Source organism: Hemitrygon akajei, chromosome 4 (assembly GCF_048418815.1).
Source record: "Hemitrygon akajei chromosome 4, sHemAka1.3, whole genome shotgun sequence".
NCBI lineage: Eukaryota > Metazoa > Chordata > Chondrichthyes > Myliobatiformes > Dasyatidae > Hemitrygon > Hemitrygon akajei.
In genome coordinates this window covers 147468992-147488279 of record NC_133127.1, presented here as the reverse complement: position 1 = coordinate 147488279, position 19288 = coordinate 147468992, and the positions used below count along the sequence as shown (strand labels likewise).

Genomic DNA, 19288 nt, shown 5'->3' with positions numbered 1-19288 from the left:
ATTATGAGGGCATTAGGCAGGAACTAAGAAGTGTTAAATGCAAACACCTTTTTTCTGGCAAGTCCACATCAGACACTTGGAGGGTGTTCACAGAGTACAGGAAAGGTATTTTCCTGTTAGAAGAAAGGACAGAGATGGAAAGATAAGACACACTTGGATGTCCAGAGAGGTGATGAATTTAGTCAAGAAGAAAGAGGTAAAGTATGTAAAGCTTCAGAGTTAGGATCAAGCGAAGTACATGAGGAGTATAAAGTCAGGAAAGAACTAAAGAAGAGAATTAGGAAAGCCAAGAGAGCAATGACAAGTCCTTGGCAAGCAGGATTAAGGTGAATCCTAAGGCATTCTATACATACATCAAGAGCAAGAGGATAACTAGGGAGAGGATGGGACCATCCAAGGATAAAGAGGGGAACATTTGCTTGGATGTGGAGAATGTGAGTGAGGTACCTAATGAGCGCTCTGCTTCAGTATTTACCAAGGAAAATGATATGGAGGACCAGGAGATTAGTGCTGAGTGTATAAATATGTTAGGTTGTTTAGAGGTCAATGAGGAGGAAGTGTTGGGTCCCCTAATGAGTATTAAGATGGATAAGTCCTCAGGGCCTGATGGGATTTACCCCAGATTATTGAAGGAGGGAAGAGACGAGATTCACAATCATGAGAAAAATCTGCAGATGCTGGAAATCCAAGCAACACATATAAATTGAAGGAACTCAGAATCTATGGAAAAGAGTAAACAGTCGACGTTTTGTGCCAAGACTCTTTATGCAATGTTCCCTCTAAGGTGTGTGCATGTGCACACACTTATCTTTTGCTACTAGCACACAAAGGAATTTAAACTGCATACAACAGGTTGTCACCCTCTACCTCATTGGAATGTTAAGTATATTTCACGATCGTACACAATCACATTTCCTTTTCTGGTTTCTAATGCAGACAGTGTTGACAACATGGAGTTTGCGAGGATTTGTCTGCAGATTTTAGAACTGGTTTACTTATACTGTTTTTATTGAAAAAAATTATTGATTTACTATGTTGAATTCCAAAGAAGCAAAAGGCAAGAAGCGCAAAAGAACTGCTAGTTCATTTAAAATGGAATTGCTTAATGAAACAGTAGATGATAACTGCTGCACCAAAAGCTCATGAGATCAGGAACATGCAGCTATGCAAAATATTAATGTACAATACAGAAACTGGTGTAAATTGCATGGACTGTTGTGATGCAAAAGTTGCTGGACAATTTGTAAGTAAGAGGAAGTGAAGTGATATTTGGAAACTTGATTTTTTAAAGCATCATTTAGCAAGCAAATCACATATGGACAGTGTGCAAAAGCTCTGGCAAGAAAATCCTTCATTACCTGCTATAAGCCTTCTACCAACACACACAAAATGCTGGTGGAACACAACAGGCCAGGCAGCATCTATAGGAAGAAGTACAGTCGACGTTTCAGGCCGAGACCCTTCATCACTGATAAGAATTTTATCAGCCTGAAACGTTGGCTGTTTACTCCTTTCCATAGATGCTTCCTGTTCTGCTGAGTTCCTCCAGCGTTTTGTATGTGTTGCAAGAGACGAGATTGCTGGGGCCTTGACTAGTATCTTCGTGTTCTCTCTAGGTACAGGTGAAGTTCTGGAGGACTGATGAGTGGCTAATGTTGTACCTCTATTGAAGAAGAGAAAATCCAGGGAACCATACACCAGTGAGTGTAAGGTCAGTTGTAGTGAAATTGCCGGAGAAGATATATGAGCATTTGGAAACCCATCACCTAATTAGGGAGAGTCAGCATGGCTTTATGCGGGGCAGTCTGAGTCTTACTAATTTGATTGAGATTTTTGAAAATGCGTCGATAGAGATTGATGGGGGTAGGGCAGTGAATGTTGTCCACATGAATTTTAGTAAGGCATTTGACAAGATCCCTCACGGGAGGTTAATCCAGAAGATTAAATTGCATGGTGTCCACAGTATTTGGATTCAGAACTGTCTTGTGCAGAGGACCATGGTTGAAGGGACTTACTTGAGCTGCAGGTCTGTAATTAGAGGTGTTCTGCAGGGATCTGAGCTGGGACCTCTGCTATTTGTGATGTATATAAATGACCTGGATGAAAATGTAGAAGGCTGGGTTTGTAAATTTGCAGATGATCCCAAGATTGGTGGAGTTGTAAATAATTTAGAAGATTGGCAAATAATACAGCATGATATAAATCAGTTGCAGATATAGGCAGAGAAATGGCAGATGGAGTTTAACCCAGATGGAGTGTTGTACCTTGGTAGGGCAATTGCAAGGATGCAGTACACTGTGAAGGGCAAGATCCTTAACAGCATTGCTGAGCAGAGAGATCTTGGGATTCAAGTTCATAGCTCATTGAGATTGGCTACACATGTCGATCGGTTGGTTAAGAAGGCTTATGGTATGCTTGCTTTTATTAGTCAAGGTAGTGAGTTCAAACGTCAAGCGGTTTGTTGCAAATTTTTAAAACTCTGGTTAGGCCACATCTGGAGTATTGCCTACAGTTCTGGTCACCCCAATATAGAAAGGATGATGAGGCTTTGGAGAGGGTTCAGAAGATGTTTACCAGGGTTCTGCCTGGTTTAGAGGGCATGTGCTATCATGAGAAGTTCGATAAACTTGGGTTGTTTTCTCTGGAGTGGCAGAGACTGAGGGGAGATCTGTTAGAGGTTTATAAGACTATGAGAGGCATAGATAGAGTAGACAGGAGGTATTTGTTTCTCAGCGTTGAAATGTCTAATGCCACTGGGCATGCATTGAAGGTGAAAGGGATTAGGTTCAAAGGGGGAGTAAATTGGATTCCTGGAATGTACTGCCTGGTATGGTGGTAAGAGAAATACATTTGAGGCCTTTGAGAGATGTTTAGATTGGCACATGGAAGTAAGGAAGATGGAGGGATATGGACATTGAGTAGGTAGGAGGGATTAGTGTGGGTCTATTTGATTTGCTTTTTAACTGGTTTGGAGCAACATTGTGGGCCAAATCGACTGTTCCTGTGGGTACCGTGTTCCATGTACCTCGTCTGCCCAAGGCGGGAGCACATTTACAATGGAATACATAACTGAAACTTTGCTGATCACACTTTCCAAGAGTTATTACTCTAATGGAATTCATCTGCACAATGAACGTGTACTTACTGACAGATAGATTAATCTGCAGGTTGCCCAGATATTTAGCACAATGCATAAATTGCTTTTTATTTTTAATATTCGAATACTGGTATCCTATTTACATAGCAAGATGGCACATTGAGTGCACAATTCTGTCCTGGAGAAAGGATCTATGTTGAAATTGTGAAGTAGAAAGTACAACCTTACCCACAAAGATATTGTGCAGGCTTTACATCTGCTCACTTGCCACTTCTGTTTTTGTCATTTGCCTCAACTGCGGAGAGTCCTGAACCATTATTCCCTTGCAATTTCACCTGTCTGTTTCCAAATCCTTTAATTACTATCCTTGTCAATGAACCTAATCATTAGCTTCAGGAAGTAACAAGAATTTTAAGCTTTCTTGCTGTTGCCATAGCCATTCAAGTGATGAATTGGGTATGCCATACACTGTAAGATTTTAGCATTTAGCACAAAGGTATTTATTTCACAAGCAGAGCACTTGCATCATTTAGATTCAGGCCTCCAGGCATATGCTGCACATATGCACAAAGACCATGGGGCATGCAATACTCCTTTACACCAATGTGCTTCCTTTGTGATTTCCATCTCGGCAAGGCAGAATAGTGCCAAGGAAAGTCCTTTGTGTAAATTTCCTCACGCTAAGCTTATTCCACCTTGCGCTGCCAACTAGTGCTGATTTCTGAAGTCGAGTCCTGATAATGAATGTATGAAATAACACAAGCAAACTGTAGGTGAACAATTCTTTCACACATTAACAGGGACATGTGTGAAGAAGTGATGAGGATCTGGGAATGAAGCACGGCCTGTAACATTTGTTTTGTGAAGACAAGAACTCCAGTCCTAAAAAGCAGTTTTTGGATGTTCCTTTAAGGACCACTTATGCCACCATAATCAGGGAGAATTAACTGCATAAATAAGATCCTATTAAATTTAACTGGGATCAAAACTGAGCTGGAGGGTATGTCCTACGAACTCAGAGATTTCTATGACTGCATGAGCTTTCAGAGTTCTGCTGAAGGGTTTTGGCCTGAAGCATTGACTGTATTCTTTTCCATAGATGCTGCCTGGCCTGCTGAGTTCCTCCAGCATTTTGTGTGTGTTGCTCAGATTTCCAGCGTCTGCAGATTTTCCCTTGTTTGAGTTTTCACCAGGTGTTCTGATTTACTTCCACATCCGAAGGATGTGCAGGCAGGTTAAGTGGCTACTGTTAATTATGCTTTAGGGTAGATGAGTGAGAAAAGGATCAAAGGGGAGCTTGTGAGAGAATAACGCAGGGTACAGTAAAATATGAAGGGGGCAATAAACTGAAGGGATGAGTTAACATCTCTATAAACGCTGAGGTTGGACAATTATGAAGCAATTGAAGTTTGAATGATTCAGTCAGATTGGTTGAATATATGTTAGAGGAAATAGTGATCATATTGCAAAAATCTTTATCTGAGTTCTCTGCAGGTATTATGTGCAGCTCGGACATTCAAGAATTGGAACATTGTAGACGTTACAGCCTTCATTCTCAAGAATGAGATCAAACGTTGGAGGTCCATGTTCTGAGAAAAAAATCAGGATGGCACTCTTGAGCCTGGAAAGCAGATGGACAAGAGCTGATCTTTCAGCAATTACAGGATATGTAAGGACATTGAACAGTTAAACCAAAATATTATTTTATGGCAAATTATGGAAATAAGATGAAGAAATAGATCTATGCTCTTGCATAATTTAAAATAACATTTCCTTGAATAAAAATAACATGTAATGTTTATCTGATAGTGAATACATTTACTGTAGACAATGTTCAAAAGTTAATAATTTCCCTTACTAACTAAAACATTGTTGATATCACTTTATAAAATATTTCTGTGCCTCTTATTCTTCAGGCATCATTAGATGGTTAAGTTTTATGAAAAGCAAAACAAATGTGATTGACAGTCATGAAAAGCAAAATATTTCGATATGTTATAAAATCTACCGGCTCCATAACATACAAAAATTAATTTTGTCTTCAAGAAGATTTAATTTTAGTCCCATTCTCAAAATAGTAGAAATTGTTTGCAGGTAGTTGTACAGGTGCATTTTGGAAGTTTTGTTTCTGCTGTCAGTGTAAGCTAACACTGCAGGTGGTGACTGAGAATTTCTTCTTTTCCAATATTTGATGGGTTCCTGTCTTTTTTCACGTCTCTGAGATACATCTGTGCAGTATTTTATCTTTCTTGCAAATAATTTCTATCAGCAGAACTAGACAGCTGTTAAATTGTACGGGTGCATGTGATCCATGTGTATAGTTTTCATTACCCTCCACCTTTCAGGGTAGTGTAAACTGGCTGTAACTGAGTACTCAGACATCACTGGATGATCAGAATGTGGGGCTTGTATTTTAGATTTCCAATTGCAAGGACACTAGTGTCACTGGAATTAATATCAGGACTGATGAAGGGACTCGGCCAGTTTTTCTCCATAAACGCTACCTGACCTTCTGAGTTTCTCCAGCAATTTGTGTGTGTTGCTCCAGATTTCCTACATCTGCAGTCTCCCTTATATCTATCATTTTGTATTTATTTCAAAATAAAAGTCAAAGTCAAGTTTCTTGTTTTCTGCACAGGTACATGTATGAACAGGAGCAAAGGAAAACGTACTTGCAACAACATCACAGGCACAAGATTCACAGGATAAAACATAAATTTATATAAGATCATACACAATTAGAACAGGGGAAAAAAACACAAAGTCCATTGAGGAGCAGAATGGTAATGGTCAGTTTACTGAAGGAGTGAGCAGGTTGCTTCAAGAACTGAATAGCTGAAGAGAAGTAGATGTTCTTGAACCTGGTAGTGTGGGACTTCAGGCTTCTGTAACTTCTGCCCAGTGGTAGCTGTGGGAAAATGACATGACCAAGATGACATGGGTCTTTGTTGATGGATGTTCACTCCTTGAGGCAACACCCCGTAGACATTTCTGATGATGGGAGGGATGCGCCCATGATGTATATCCAACTTCCAATGAAGGTCGTATTTTCCTTTTGAGTTGGATCACTGTATGGTCTGTAGCCAAATCTGAAGTCAGTTGGCTGAAAGAAGATAAAGTTTTAATTTACAGTATATAGTTTTAATAACCTTCACTGTTGAAGTGTACTTACTGTTGTAAAATAGGCAACAGCCATTCAAAAGACTGCACATTCTACAAACAATAACAAGATAAATTACCAGATAATTATTTCCAATTCAGAGGGAAAACCCCCCACAATTCTCATTATTCTTTGAATAATTCCTAAGGATCTTTTACCTCCCTCTGGAGAATATTCTGGACTTGAATTCAAGGCATCTTTTGAAAAATGGCACCTCTTTTGATGCACGTACCACACAGTGAAACTCAGTTGTCTGGAATGAACACAAGTGTATAACTGAGAGATCAGATGACATCCATTTCTGACCTCCCCCCATGTCAGGCAGCGATGAAACTGAATCTGATATCAGTGATGAGTCTAGGGTAGAGTGAGAGTTCACATGTGCTGGTATCTGACCACCTGTGTGTACTGACTTCTGTTCTGTAATGTACAAGTGGGGTAGCCAGAAACGCACTGATCCTTACACTGCACCTAGTGCACTCTTTGGAACTATTAGCAAGCTATTAGTTAACCTGGACCATTACGGAACCAGCATTTTCAACCTTTCATTCTGCAGATGATAACCTCAACATTTCACTACAAACTGTCATCCAATGTGCTTTTATGCATGTGAACACACACACACACACACACACACACACACACACACACACACACACACACACACACACACACACACACACACACACACACACACACACACACACACACACACTTACACTTAACTGTGGCATATGCATGATCTTTTAATCCAAAACTCTGAGATATTTCATGAATTTTTTTACTTGAAATTTTGTTTGCAATGATACTGCTCATTGAATATTTCACATGCCAAGTTGTTGTGAATCTTTTCTAAAATGTCATGTGTACTCATATCAATGCATTTTAACTGCATAATTAGAAAATTATTCAAAAAAAGAACTTTTGGTTTCCTCAGACACTACCAAAACCAAGCTATGTTGCTTTTTCATCATTAATTTATGTGCTTGTAAATGCTCAATAAATTGATGCTGTATTATGGATTCTAATTACTTGTCCAAGTTAATGTTAGATGAACAAGTCTTTGATGTCCAGGTTCAATTTGTAAATTTATGGAGAATCAAAAACTGCAACCAGTTCCTTACCATTTGCCTCACCATTGCCCTTAGTGTGTTAGGGTGCATCCTATCAGTATCAACTAACTTACTGCTGTTTAGCCTTTGGTAGAATAAGACATTTTACATCCACACATTTTCCCCCAATAAATTCAATGGGAATGAAGATCAAATTCTACATAAAGCACGATGCTGGTAAGCTTTTTGTCATAGTCCAGTCCGTGAAATCCACATTCCAGTTCACGGTCTGGTTCATGTTCCTTATTCCAGTTTTTCCGGGTTTCCCCTGTTTCTGTTGAGGCAGCTGATTCTTGTTTGGGCTGGCCTCATAAATAGCTTCAGGATTCAGCCTCTGGCTGCTGGATTGTTTCTGTCCAAACCCCTGTCTGTATCCTTCCCTTCACCTTCCTGCCTGCAGCCTTGCCTTGCCTTGCCTCGCCTCACCTTGCTTTGCCTCATCTCGCCTCTGCCTGGAGCCTTGCCTTGCCTTGCCTCACCTTGCCTGTGTCTGGAGCCTCGCCCTGTTTGGAATTGTCTGTCTGTGTCCACGCCTTCGCTAGGTAGGTCTGGCCATTTTGCTGCTACCTAGCATTGGAAAATGACTCTGTGTCCACGCCTTCACTGGGTAGGTCCAGCCGTTTTGCCGCTACCTAGCGCTGGGAACTGTCTCGTCATGTTCAGTGTTCTGTGTGATGAGTCCCGGCCCTACGTCCTGTGCCCAAGGAGGAGTCCCGGCTCGTTGTTCTATGTTCATGTCTCTCCCTCGACCAAGGCTCTGGGTTCTTGTCATGTCCATGTGCCTTGCTCAGCACAGGAGTACCTTGCCCAGCCCGGTGCTGGGACTCCCTCGTACTGTGCTGAGGTTCCCTTGTCCCGTCCAGGAGTCTCTCGTTCAGTCCTGTGCCTCTCCTCGTCCCGTAGCCTCATCTTGTCCTGGCCTGATTCTGGAGTCCGACCCCGAGTTAAAACCCAGGTTCTGGGACCTTGTCCAGTCTCTGGCTCGGAGTCCAAGCCTAGGCTTCTAGTTCCCAGTTCCATGTCCTGGTTCCGCTGTCCTTGTCAAGTCCTAGCCCAGGCCCGGAATCCTTGTCTCGTCCGGGGCCTGTGTCATGTCCAACGTTCTTTCTTCCTCATTTTCCTTGCTTCCTTCTCACGCCTAGTCCTGTTCCTGGTACTTCAGTGGCTGTGTCTTGCATTTGGTTCCACTCCCATCGCCCACCTTATGATACTTTTGCCCAATTTATGTTCCTATTTAAGAGTGGTTTCAATCTCATTCAATTTGAATTTTATTTATTTCTCCTGTCAACTAATATTTTTCTGCATTCTCTTCCTTTGTACCATTAGTCATAATTCCACCTTATTTATGAACTAAAAGAAAATGAAATATTTACTTAAAAATCAACACCTTCAACTCCCATAACAATTCTGTCCATCATTGTTTGTCTCCTATTTATGCTTCAGTTTGGTGTTAATTTCCATTTATCAATTTATTGCAATGTATTTTTAACTTCTAGGAACAGATATTCTCTGTACATTTCTGTTTTGAGAGATTTTACTCTACTGATCATTTTGTTTTTACCAATTTTTTGATTCCAAGCTATACTGAACTGTGTCTTCTCCCTGATGTTTTACTCTTCATTGCTTAGCTATTATTTACATGTCACGAATTGTGAATACAAGGTTCTGTAGGCCTTTCTAGGTGTTTATAGATGTATGAGCTGAACTGGTTGCTGTTGTCTAACAGCATCAGGGTAATTTCTTTTGTCCTCTCTTTAGACAGTGAGAATCCTGTTATAAAGGCATTTTTCAAAATTTTCTGCATGTGCGCTGCATCATTTTCCTATCATTTAAATATGACATGATTTTGCATTTTATATGTACGTTGTGTGATTGGCAGCTGAGGCTTCTTCAATAAGAAAGCAGTCAAAAATCAGCAGTCATGTCTTTTAATGCACTAACCTTCTTAATTTGGTGGAGATACACTCATTTGTGGGTTCATTTTCTACACGTCAGCAGGACAACATGGTTCCTTTTGAAATATTTATTATCTGTCGATTTTTTAGTGGGAGAATTACATTAATGTGGACTAAAATGCAATGGGATTGGACAGTTCTTGATATTCCCTAAATTCCTAAGGCAGTGCCTTCCAGACCCACGACCACCACCATCTAGAAGGACGAGAACAGCAGACACCTAGGAACACCACCACTTGGAAATCCCCCTCCAAGTCACTCACCATCCTGACTTGGAAACATATCACCATTCCTGCATTGTCACTGGGTCAATGTCATGGAATTCCCTCCCTAACAGCACTGTGGGTGTACCTACACCTCAGGGACTGCAGCAGTTCAAGAAGGCAGCTCATCACTACCTTCTGAACGGCAACTAGGGATGGGCAGTAAGTGCTGGCTTAACTGGTGACACCCACGTCCTGTAAGTGAATTAAAAAAATTATCATCAGTGAGTCCAGCATTCCACGGGTTCGCTAAGGAAAAAATGTTCCGTTTTCTACTTCACTATATTTGGACTGCAGAAGACCACTTGGGAGAAATAGCAACTCGGGTCCACTTGTGAAACCTGTTTTATACTTCCATTGGTTTATCCCCATAGGTTAAAGGTGCCAAAGAATTTATCTGCAGAATCCAGAGGTCAAAATGCACCATGCCAGTGTGGGTGTCATGTGACTAATCTGCATTAAAAAATTTAAAAATGCCCATAATAATAAAATTGACTGTAAATAAGTATTTCAATTAGATCGATTGTCAATTGCATTCTGTAATTTCTTTAATGCCTACATTTGCACAACAAGGAAAATTTGCTTCCGGAATTCTTCAGCAGTAAAAATTCATACTAGCACCACTACTGGGAAATTAATGATCAACTGACATCTATTTAAATGTAAAACCATTATAAGTAACCTATTAATTTTTATCCTTTAAAACAGTATGTCCGATGTTGGTTTAAGTGTGGTAACTATAGTTTCATATTTTGTCAATGAAAGGGATAATTAAGCATTGGGCATTGCTTTTGTTCTTTCTCATTGAGGTTTTAACCCACAGTAATTTCAGATGAAAACCCTGTGCCTTTGTGCACATTATTTAATCCTTGTATGTATGCAGGCTCACACGTCCCTGCAAACAATTAAATCACCCTGACCCACTCTGGGACAGCAGGCCTGCAAGTGTTATGTGAGCAGTTCTCCTCCCCTGCTAAGTATTATTGACAAATCCATCAAAGCCAGTGATGCATTGGCTTCCACCTACCCCAGCAGGACACTAGGGCAACTGTGACATGCTGTCACCGTGGTAACTATTGCTGAAGTGAACAGCCTGTTGGGAAGATGACCTCTGTTGGCAACATGCCTGGAGGTGTTTTATTCGTGTGGCAACCATGTCACCAGGGTCCAAAGGAGAGGCCTGGTGCCCTGCAATTGATCTCTTCAGCTTAAAAGTTATTGATCGCTCCAATTTGCAAGAATTTATTATATTGATACTGAACTGATTAACATTTCATGCCAGAACTGTTCAATGTGTGCTTGTAACAGCTTTTAATGATTAATTGACTTTTATGATTCCATCTCAGTGCTGTCAGCTGTGAACTGTGGGCAGATTCATTCCCAAACTGCCTGTCCTGTGACACGTGGAAAATGATTGAAGACCTGGGAACCTATTGCTCTTACTGTCTATATTTTTTTATGAAAGATAAACAGTAACAATAAATCGATGTTTGACTCAGAGTTTAGTCTGGAACAATACTTTAAATTTATATCATAGCAGTATTTAGTAAATAGTTACCCTGTTCTGAAACAGAGTTTAAATAAGTTTAGTCAGTGATCCATTCACAAGATAGTATATGTGAACTTTAAAATGCAAGTGTAAAGTAATTTATTTTAAAAAGGTATATAATTCAAAAAATTTGCAATCAGTATAAAAAAGGTAAGTCTGAGCTATAAAGTCACAAAATTCTCAAATTCACTGATACTTTCTACAGAATGATACACGATGATTGCTTGAATTAGAAGCCATTCTTCCTCATGTGCTGGCATTCCTTGTAAATTAAGTCTAGCACCATTAACCAGTAGAACACTCCTAGACGAAGACTACTTCCATGATAAGGAAGACAAATAGGGCAGAAAAATGGTTCAAAAGAAAATGTGGGCTGCTTTGAGACTCCATAAACCAATTTAAATTACTTCTTTCTCTATGAGATTGCCTTTAAAACTACCAGCAATTTGTTGATCTGAGCTAATATATCCTTAAGTGGCTTATTGCCAAATTTTGTTGCTATCACTCCTCTAAGTACCCTTGGTATTTTACTACACAAGAAGCGATAAATAAATGTGAATTGAGTTATGGTTCAAATATGTCCTGTGTCCAAAATGCTGCACCCTTAATGCCAACTTGCCAGATTTCAAACCTTGGACAATATATACATAAAAGATTTTGAAAAATTATCCATCTTTGTACCAAACAAATAGTTAATTACATTTCCTTTTTGCAGTGCTACCCAAAGTGGCATCTGCTGGTCTTTGTGGGATTAAATGCAGGAAAGTAAAGGGTGTAGAGGTGGGTGGTTCAGATCTGGCAGGGTACAGGGTTGGGTCAAACTTAATTTGGGTCAATTCAGAATGAAGAAACTAGTCTGGTTCACAACTGTAAACAAAACATTGACACTGATAATTAGACCAACACAAAACAGGGAGCAGGTGCCAAGACGTGCATTTGAAGGAAGCAACGGTCCTGCTCTATTGATCAGTCTACCTTCCAGAAAAATGCATTTCCCGGTGAACAGGTGTATGACCTTGCTTTCCATTGGGTGATTTCTGAAAAGGGAACTGAAACTACAACTATTAAAAGGTGGACAATCTTACTGGCAAGTTCATTGATGTAGGAAATGCAAAGAATGAAGAGAGGCAGCAGTATCCCAGCCTCTGTTTTAAAATTGCATTTTAAAGGAAATATTTTTAAGAACCAAGACCATGGGAGTGAATTTCCATGTTAATTGGTTAGCTTGCCTCCTGCAGAATTTGCAGTATATGTGGATTTCATGACACTTCTACTGAAATTAAAGCAAGTGAGTGGAAGAGTCCCTGCAGAAATTTTTCTTTTACATGTACACACAAAACCCATCTCCTTGGACCTGCATTTATCGATTACCTATTTTGTGAAATTTCACAAGAAACCTGCCTTTGGCATCTCCACATGAAAGACACTAAGATCTGTGCAATAAAATACTTCCAGAAACCTGGATGAAACATCTGCCAGAAAAACTAGTTTTGCAGTTCACTCTTGCTTTAAGCAAGTGAACTGTCATGATTAACTCCTTTGTCATTTTCTAGAGACACCCACCAGAAAGAGAGAACACAAACTTTCCCACACGTTAGCTTTCTCAGAGTCCAGGAGATTATAGTTGAAACCATGTTTTTAATCCTAGTAGAAATGGAGAAGATAATGCTGGCACTAATGTGCAGGGAAATTGTAGAGTAATCCAGGGAACATCAAATTTATTCTGTAGCATTTCTTGCATCTACATCTCACAAGATGCTGCGAGATAGCTTTTGTGAAATTAAGCCTGCGTGTTGTACTGTGGGCTCATGAGGCTAATAAGAAATACACATACAACATCAAAGTGCATATACAGATGCTGAGGTTTTATAAGGCACTGGTGAAGCCTCACCTTGAGTATTGTGAACAGCTATGGGCCCCTCATCTTAGAAAAAATGTGCTGACATTGCAGAGGGTCCAGAGGAAGTTTACAAGGATGATTCTAGGAATGAAAGGTTTATCATACAAGGAATGTTTGATGGCTTTGGGTCTATACTCACTTGAATTCAGAAAGATGAGGGGGATCTCATTGAATGTTCAAAGACCTCGACAAAGTAGACATGGAAAGGACGATTCCCATGGTAGGAGAGTCTAGGACAAGAGGGCATAGCCTCAGGATAGAGGGGTGCCCTTTGAAAACAGAGATGCAGAGAAATTTCTTTAGCCAAAGGGTGGTGACTTTGTGGAATTTGTTGCCACGTGCAGCCGTGGAGGCCAGGTCATTGGATGTACTTAAGGCAGAGTTCTTGATTGGACATGGCATCAAAGGTTATGGGGAGAAGGCCGGGGACTGGAGTTGAGGAGGAGATAGAAAAAAAGAGTCAGCCATGATTGAATGGTGGAGCAGACTCGATGGGCTAGATGGCCTAATTCTGCTCCTATGTCTTATGGTCTTATAATATTTAATATAAATAAAATACTTTTAATTAATATTTTATTGATGCTTTGCTGCATGCTTGAATGCTTGGTGAGGGGTGCTAATGCTTTTTTGCTGGTTGGGGGGTGGGTTGTTGCCTTGCTGCTGTTTGTGTGTGGGAGGGGGAGTTGGGGGGCTTTGGGCTTCTAACATTTTAACTGTCATTCATTCTTTGAGGGCACTCCTCTGTTTTTGTGGATGTTTGCGAAGAAAAAGAATTTCTGGACGTAAATTGTATACATTTCTCTGACAATAAATGTACCAATTGAAACCTATTAATAATTTTGTGCATGAAACTATTACCCTCAATTTTGGGTTCGTCATGCTAGATCTTTTCTTGTTTCATGATCGGCATACCATTAAGCGGCGTATGTTCACTCTGATGCTGATGAATCCACTCTTTCAATATACAATTGAGATTTTCTTTTTTTTGCTTTATGCAGTGCTTTTCTATTTTTCATTAACTTCTCTTTAATACATATGTGAGGTCTCTTCTTATGCGCAGAGACCTGTGCATCACCTGGGAACCTTCCCCACACCTTGTGCAATTTTCCATTTGTTAAGTCATGTCAGCACTCAAAAAGAAAACTTGGGATTTTGGATAAGGGGTACTCAACCTGCACAAGGACTTTCATCTGAGTAACTGTATGATCTGTCCATCATTAACCCCCTCCCCACCCCCAACCACCACCACCCAGGACATGTCCTTTTCTCATTATCACCATATAGAAGGAGGTTAGAAACTTGAAGACACACATTCAATGATCCAGGAACAGTTTCTTCCCCTTTGCCATCTGATTTCTAATGGACAATGAACTTATGAATACTACATCACTACTTTTTATTTCTTTTTTTTTGCACTACTTATTTAAAATACTTACTGTAATTTAGTATGTTTCTATATTATCATGTATTGCATTGTACTGCTGCTGCAAAGTTAGCAAATTTCACAACATATGCCAATGATTTTCAACCTGATTCTGATTCTGACTATATCCTTGGCTGATGGGGCAACAATTGTGTTGCTGTGAAGTACTGATGGTCAATGTGATGAATTCCTAACTTGCAAACTTAATTATTTAAAGAGCTGCACTTATTTTAGCCCTCATTCTATCCCTATCTCATCAAATGGATTGAACTGCAGACCAAATCTGTTGTGATGGAAATGTAAAACTTTAGTCTACAATCAAGGAACATTGAGGAATATCAGTGAGGTTCACATTTTAAATTGCACACGTGTTGTCAGAACATCTCACGCTCGAAGGCGACAAAGTAGTATGTAATCTTCTTGATGGCAGTAATAAAGTGGAGCACAGCATAAATGAAGGAAGGATGTCAGAGCCCCATTACAAGTGCCAGACTATTTGCATTTCATGTGAGTGTTGCTTAAAAAGGGGAAATAAAGAACATTTCTTTTCTCTCTGCTATCAGACAGCCATTAAGCTCAACACACGGGGCATGATGCTTCTGTGATGGAAGCAATGTGTTTTATTTTCCTGGTGAAACTCATTTTCATGGTTAAGGCTCTTTTTTGCATGCCTTGTTTCAAGTCTTTATATTAGGATCAGATGCAGCACCAGAGCAAAGGTGAAAGGTGAGCAGGACCCTGCAGCTATGCCAATGTTGAGGACCCTAGGTCATCCTTGATTGGAAAGGTCTTGATGTTATTTGTTATCTCTTTTCCTTCAGGTTTTTCCAGAAATACTGTGTACTTCTAGCTTATGAAGAAACCTCTCAAGGTGCCCTGTGACTCCAGTAGAAGAAAACATTTATGATCCTCAATGGTAACCATGATTTATTAATTATAATTTTATTTATTACCTATTTATAGAGACATTAAAATTCTCCTTTATGATTTTTCCTGATGTATACATTTGCTTTTCACTTTCTTTTCTCATTCACATGCTCACTTCTTGTATCCTGCTTGATTCCCAACTGAATGATCCAACTACATAATTGTATTCCATTCTGTTTCATTTTAATGTCCATTTCTTTGATTGTGATTCTTTGGATGCTTTTGTTCCTACGCTGTGACATTTTTTTTTCCTTTCTGGGAGGCTAGAATTAAAGGTACAGGCAGAATTCTCAACAAGAGAACTGTATTCTTCCTTACTTTTGTAAGAGTTTCATTTTAGTGTATATTATTATATTGTGAAATAACTTAACTGACAGATATAATTTTCTATAAGTAAAGTGCAAGATTACTAAGCTTTAGGTAAAAGAAGACACCAGAACAGAAACTTGTTTTCAGGACACCTGAGTCAGGTGTTGGGGAATGTATCGAAAGTAATGCGAACACTGCTGTGAGAGAGACTAACTAAATTCAGCTTACTGAGAGACTTTGGGAGCTGACCTGATGAAGTAAGACAACAGAGACAGTGATTTGAATTAGCATTAAGGAAGTGGCAGGAACTGTTCACGGGGAAGAAGATTTTAAAGATAGACTAATATGGATGTTGATGCATCATTGCCGTCTGTTTATGGAAATTATAATGGTGACATTCCCTTCTGATTTGGGAAATGTTTGCAGCTGAGATTGAAGAAGTGAATACTCTGAAGAGAAAATCACACAGGAAAATGTTACATTGGGAAGTACTCGAGTGCTTTAGAGCATCAGGTTGAAGGGAGCAAGGAGAGCCTTTTCTAGCACTGGCAACCTACTGGAATGGATAGAGGAGTGATAGACGTTTCCCAAGAGGAGTCTTAATCTCGAAGTTGATTTCAGTAGGAGAAAGCTGGGATAGAAATCTTTACTTAGTAAGATGGGAGTGTGATGAATACTCATTTCTTGGCATATAGGCCTCTTTCCCTTTCTTGAATTTGGCTAATCTTGCTTTCTAAACACAGCATCTGCCACGTGTAACTAATGTAAGTAAACTTCCAACTAGCAGTTGTTTGACTTCTTGAAATGTAAGTAGAAAACTCTAATCACCTTGAGATTAAAACAAATGTTTTCTAAAAACCAGCTTTGTGGATGATAGACGTTCTGTCTGATAGAAGTAATGTTTAGCAGCACACCACCCCTGAATTATTACTGCTCAAGATGCAGTATAAGGCAATGGGTTGTTTCAAACAGACAAGCTGACTCTTAAGTTGCTTGGTCCAAGGAAACTTGCAGAGCAGATGGATAATATTATTTAGCATATCAACAACTATGATGTGTTTATAGTTGAAATGTTTTATGTACTCAAGTAAGTTTGCTTCATAGCGTTACAGCATTAATGGTAGGTAGCTGAAGAACCATGCCTCCAAAGTTATCTTAGACCATTTGTGTTGAAAGGACATCTGAGGAACTATCATATGTGTGTGAAGTCACCCAAGTGGTAGAAAAAGGGTATAAATATGGAGAGCAGTTCAAGTTTATTAGGAGTGTTTGAAGAACATCTAGAAGAGTGATAGGAAGACAGGATGAATAGAATCAATTCCTCTAGCTTTGCTTTCTGCGATGGATGTCTTGCTCGTTCATATCATGATATGCCTTTTCAGTGTATAGGAATTGTACCTGTGTTTTGGAAATCCTTTGAGTTTAAGAAATGCTTTGTGTTTTAGAAATGTTTTGTAACTGGGAAATAAATGCTTAAAGTAGAAATCCTCTGTCTGTTTTAAATATGTTTTAAGAATGTTTGGATTCAAATGTGTATAGCTATAAATAAATGAACTGTATTTTAAACTATATTATTAGCTGGCAGTATCTTCTCTTGGGTAAGGTTGAGAGACCCAGGGCTCATATAATGGATACTGGCAACTAAAACTCACCGTGGAGAATAAACAGGGAAGTAAACTAGTCTTTGAAGACTGGGTAGTTACAGTAGTAACTCCCTTTAAAGTTCAAAGTAAATTTTATTATCAAAGTACATTATGTCACCATGTATAACCCTGAGATTCTGAGATTCATTTCCTTGTGGGGATACTCAACAAATCTATAGAATAGTAACTATAACAGGATCAACAAAAGATCAACCAGAGTGCAGAAGACAACAAACTGTGCAAAGGCAAATATAAACAAATAGCAAAAAATAATGAGGACATGGGATGAGGAGTCCTTGAAAGTGATTTTATTGGTTGTGGGAACATTTCAATAATGGGGCAAGTAAAGTTTGAGTGAAGTTATCTCCTTTTGTTCAAGAGCCTGATGGTTGAGGTATAGTAACTGTTCTTGAAGCTAGTGGTGTGAGCTCTGAGGCTCTTGTACCCTCTTCCTCAGGGGTCACCAACCTTTTATGCACCGCGGACTGGTTTAATATTGACAATATTCTCGCGGACCAGCCGAGCTGGGGGGGCAGTGTGGGTGTTAATATCGACCGGAATATAGGTGATAAGTCACTTATAAATGGCTAATACACTCAATTTCATTTCTAAAAGGACTTATCTAACAAATTTAATATTAAACACACAGCACATATTTTCTTCGCATGAACATAGTGATAAGTCAATTATAACGCACTTGTAAGTCAATAGCATCATAACATTTTAAGTAACATTTGGATATTAAACACACAGCGCATATTTTCCTCGTATGAACATATAAAATCATTGCATCACACCAGTGAGAGGACAAGGTAAGGGCAGGAGGTCCAGTTGTAGTCCGGAGAGAGCGACTGACCGAGCAAGGAGTGCGACAGGGTGTGTCCCCGCCCTCCTTGTAGGTAGGTAGGATCTATCGGCCAACAAAAGTTTGGCTCGAGGGATGACTTTCAGTAAATCACAGCGAGGTAGCTGCTCTGCTGCTTACGAAACCCTGAGCCCGAATTAGGTCATCTGTGAATATTTTAGCACCGGGTTCCCCTTGAACATTCAGTGTGCTAAACAGTGTGCCAATCTGTCCATGCTCCAGGCCAGTAGCATCGGCCCTTCTCGCCCGCTGTGCGAGGCAGCCGGTTACCCGAGGCCAACCAGTGATCCCTGGCGTGAGGGTATCACTGCGTTTAGGCGACTGATGACCTAGTGTGGGTAATGACTTTGCATACGTTCAAGTTCAACAGTGGGCGTGACAGGGAATGGGGAAAGGTGCAGCTGACTTATATCGTTTCATATCGCCAAATCATATTGTTTCCTCGCGGCCCGGTGGCGCATGCTTTGCAGCCCGGTGGTTGGGGACTGATGGCAGCAGTGAGAAGAGAGCATGACCTGGGTGGTGGGGATCTCTGATGATGGATGCTGCTTTCCTGTGGCAGTGTTTCATGTAGGTGTGCTCAATGACTGGGAGGGTTTTACCTGTGATATAGTTGGTTGAATCCAGTTTTGAATCCTACTTTTTGTAGGATTTTCTGTTCAAAGGCATTGGCGTGTCCATATCAGTCTGTGAAGCAGTCAGTCAACAAACTCTCCACTACACATGTCAAAGTTTTAGATGACATGCCGAATCTCCGCAAATTCCTAAGTAAGTAGAGGCGATGCCATGATATTTTTGCAATTGCTCTTATGTGCTGGGCCCAGGACATGTCCTCTGGAATATTAACACCTAAGTATTTAAAGTTGCTAACCTCAGCTCTGATCCTCTGATGAAGTCAGGCTCATGGACCTTTGGTTCCCCTCTCCTGAAGTCTATAATCAGTTGACATTGAGCGAGAGGTTGTTGTTTTGCCACCACTCAGCCAGATTTTCAATCCCCCTCCTATATGCTGATGCATTAACAACTTTGATTTGGCCCACGACGGTGATATCATCAGGAAACCTGAATATGGCATTGGAGCTGTG

The 19288-nt window shown here is 40.0% G+C and overlaps 2 long non-coding RNA genes across 3 annotated transcripts in view; one reads left to right on the top strand and one right to left on the bottom strand.

The window, feature by feature from the left end:
• Nucleotides 1-5794: 5794 nt before the first annotated feature.
• LOC140726752 (uncharacterized) overlaps nucleotides 5795-19288 on the bottom strand; it is a 73534-nt gene continuing 60040 nt past the window's right edge. For both annotated transcript variants that reach the window (XR_012098721.1, XR_012098720.1), the window contains exon 3: nucleotides 5795-6200. This is a non-coding gene — a long non-coding RNA (uncharacterized lncRNA). The remainder of the gene's footprint in view (nucleotides 6201-19288) is intronic.
• LOC140726753 (uncharacterized) overlaps nucleotides 15290-19288 on the top strand; it is a 34755-nt gene continuing 30756 nt past the window's right edge. The window contains exon 1 of the long non-coding RNA XR_012098722.1: nucleotides 15290-15375. This is a non-coding gene — a long non-coding RNA (uncharacterized lncRNA). The remainder of the gene's footprint in view (nucleotides 15376-19288) is intronic.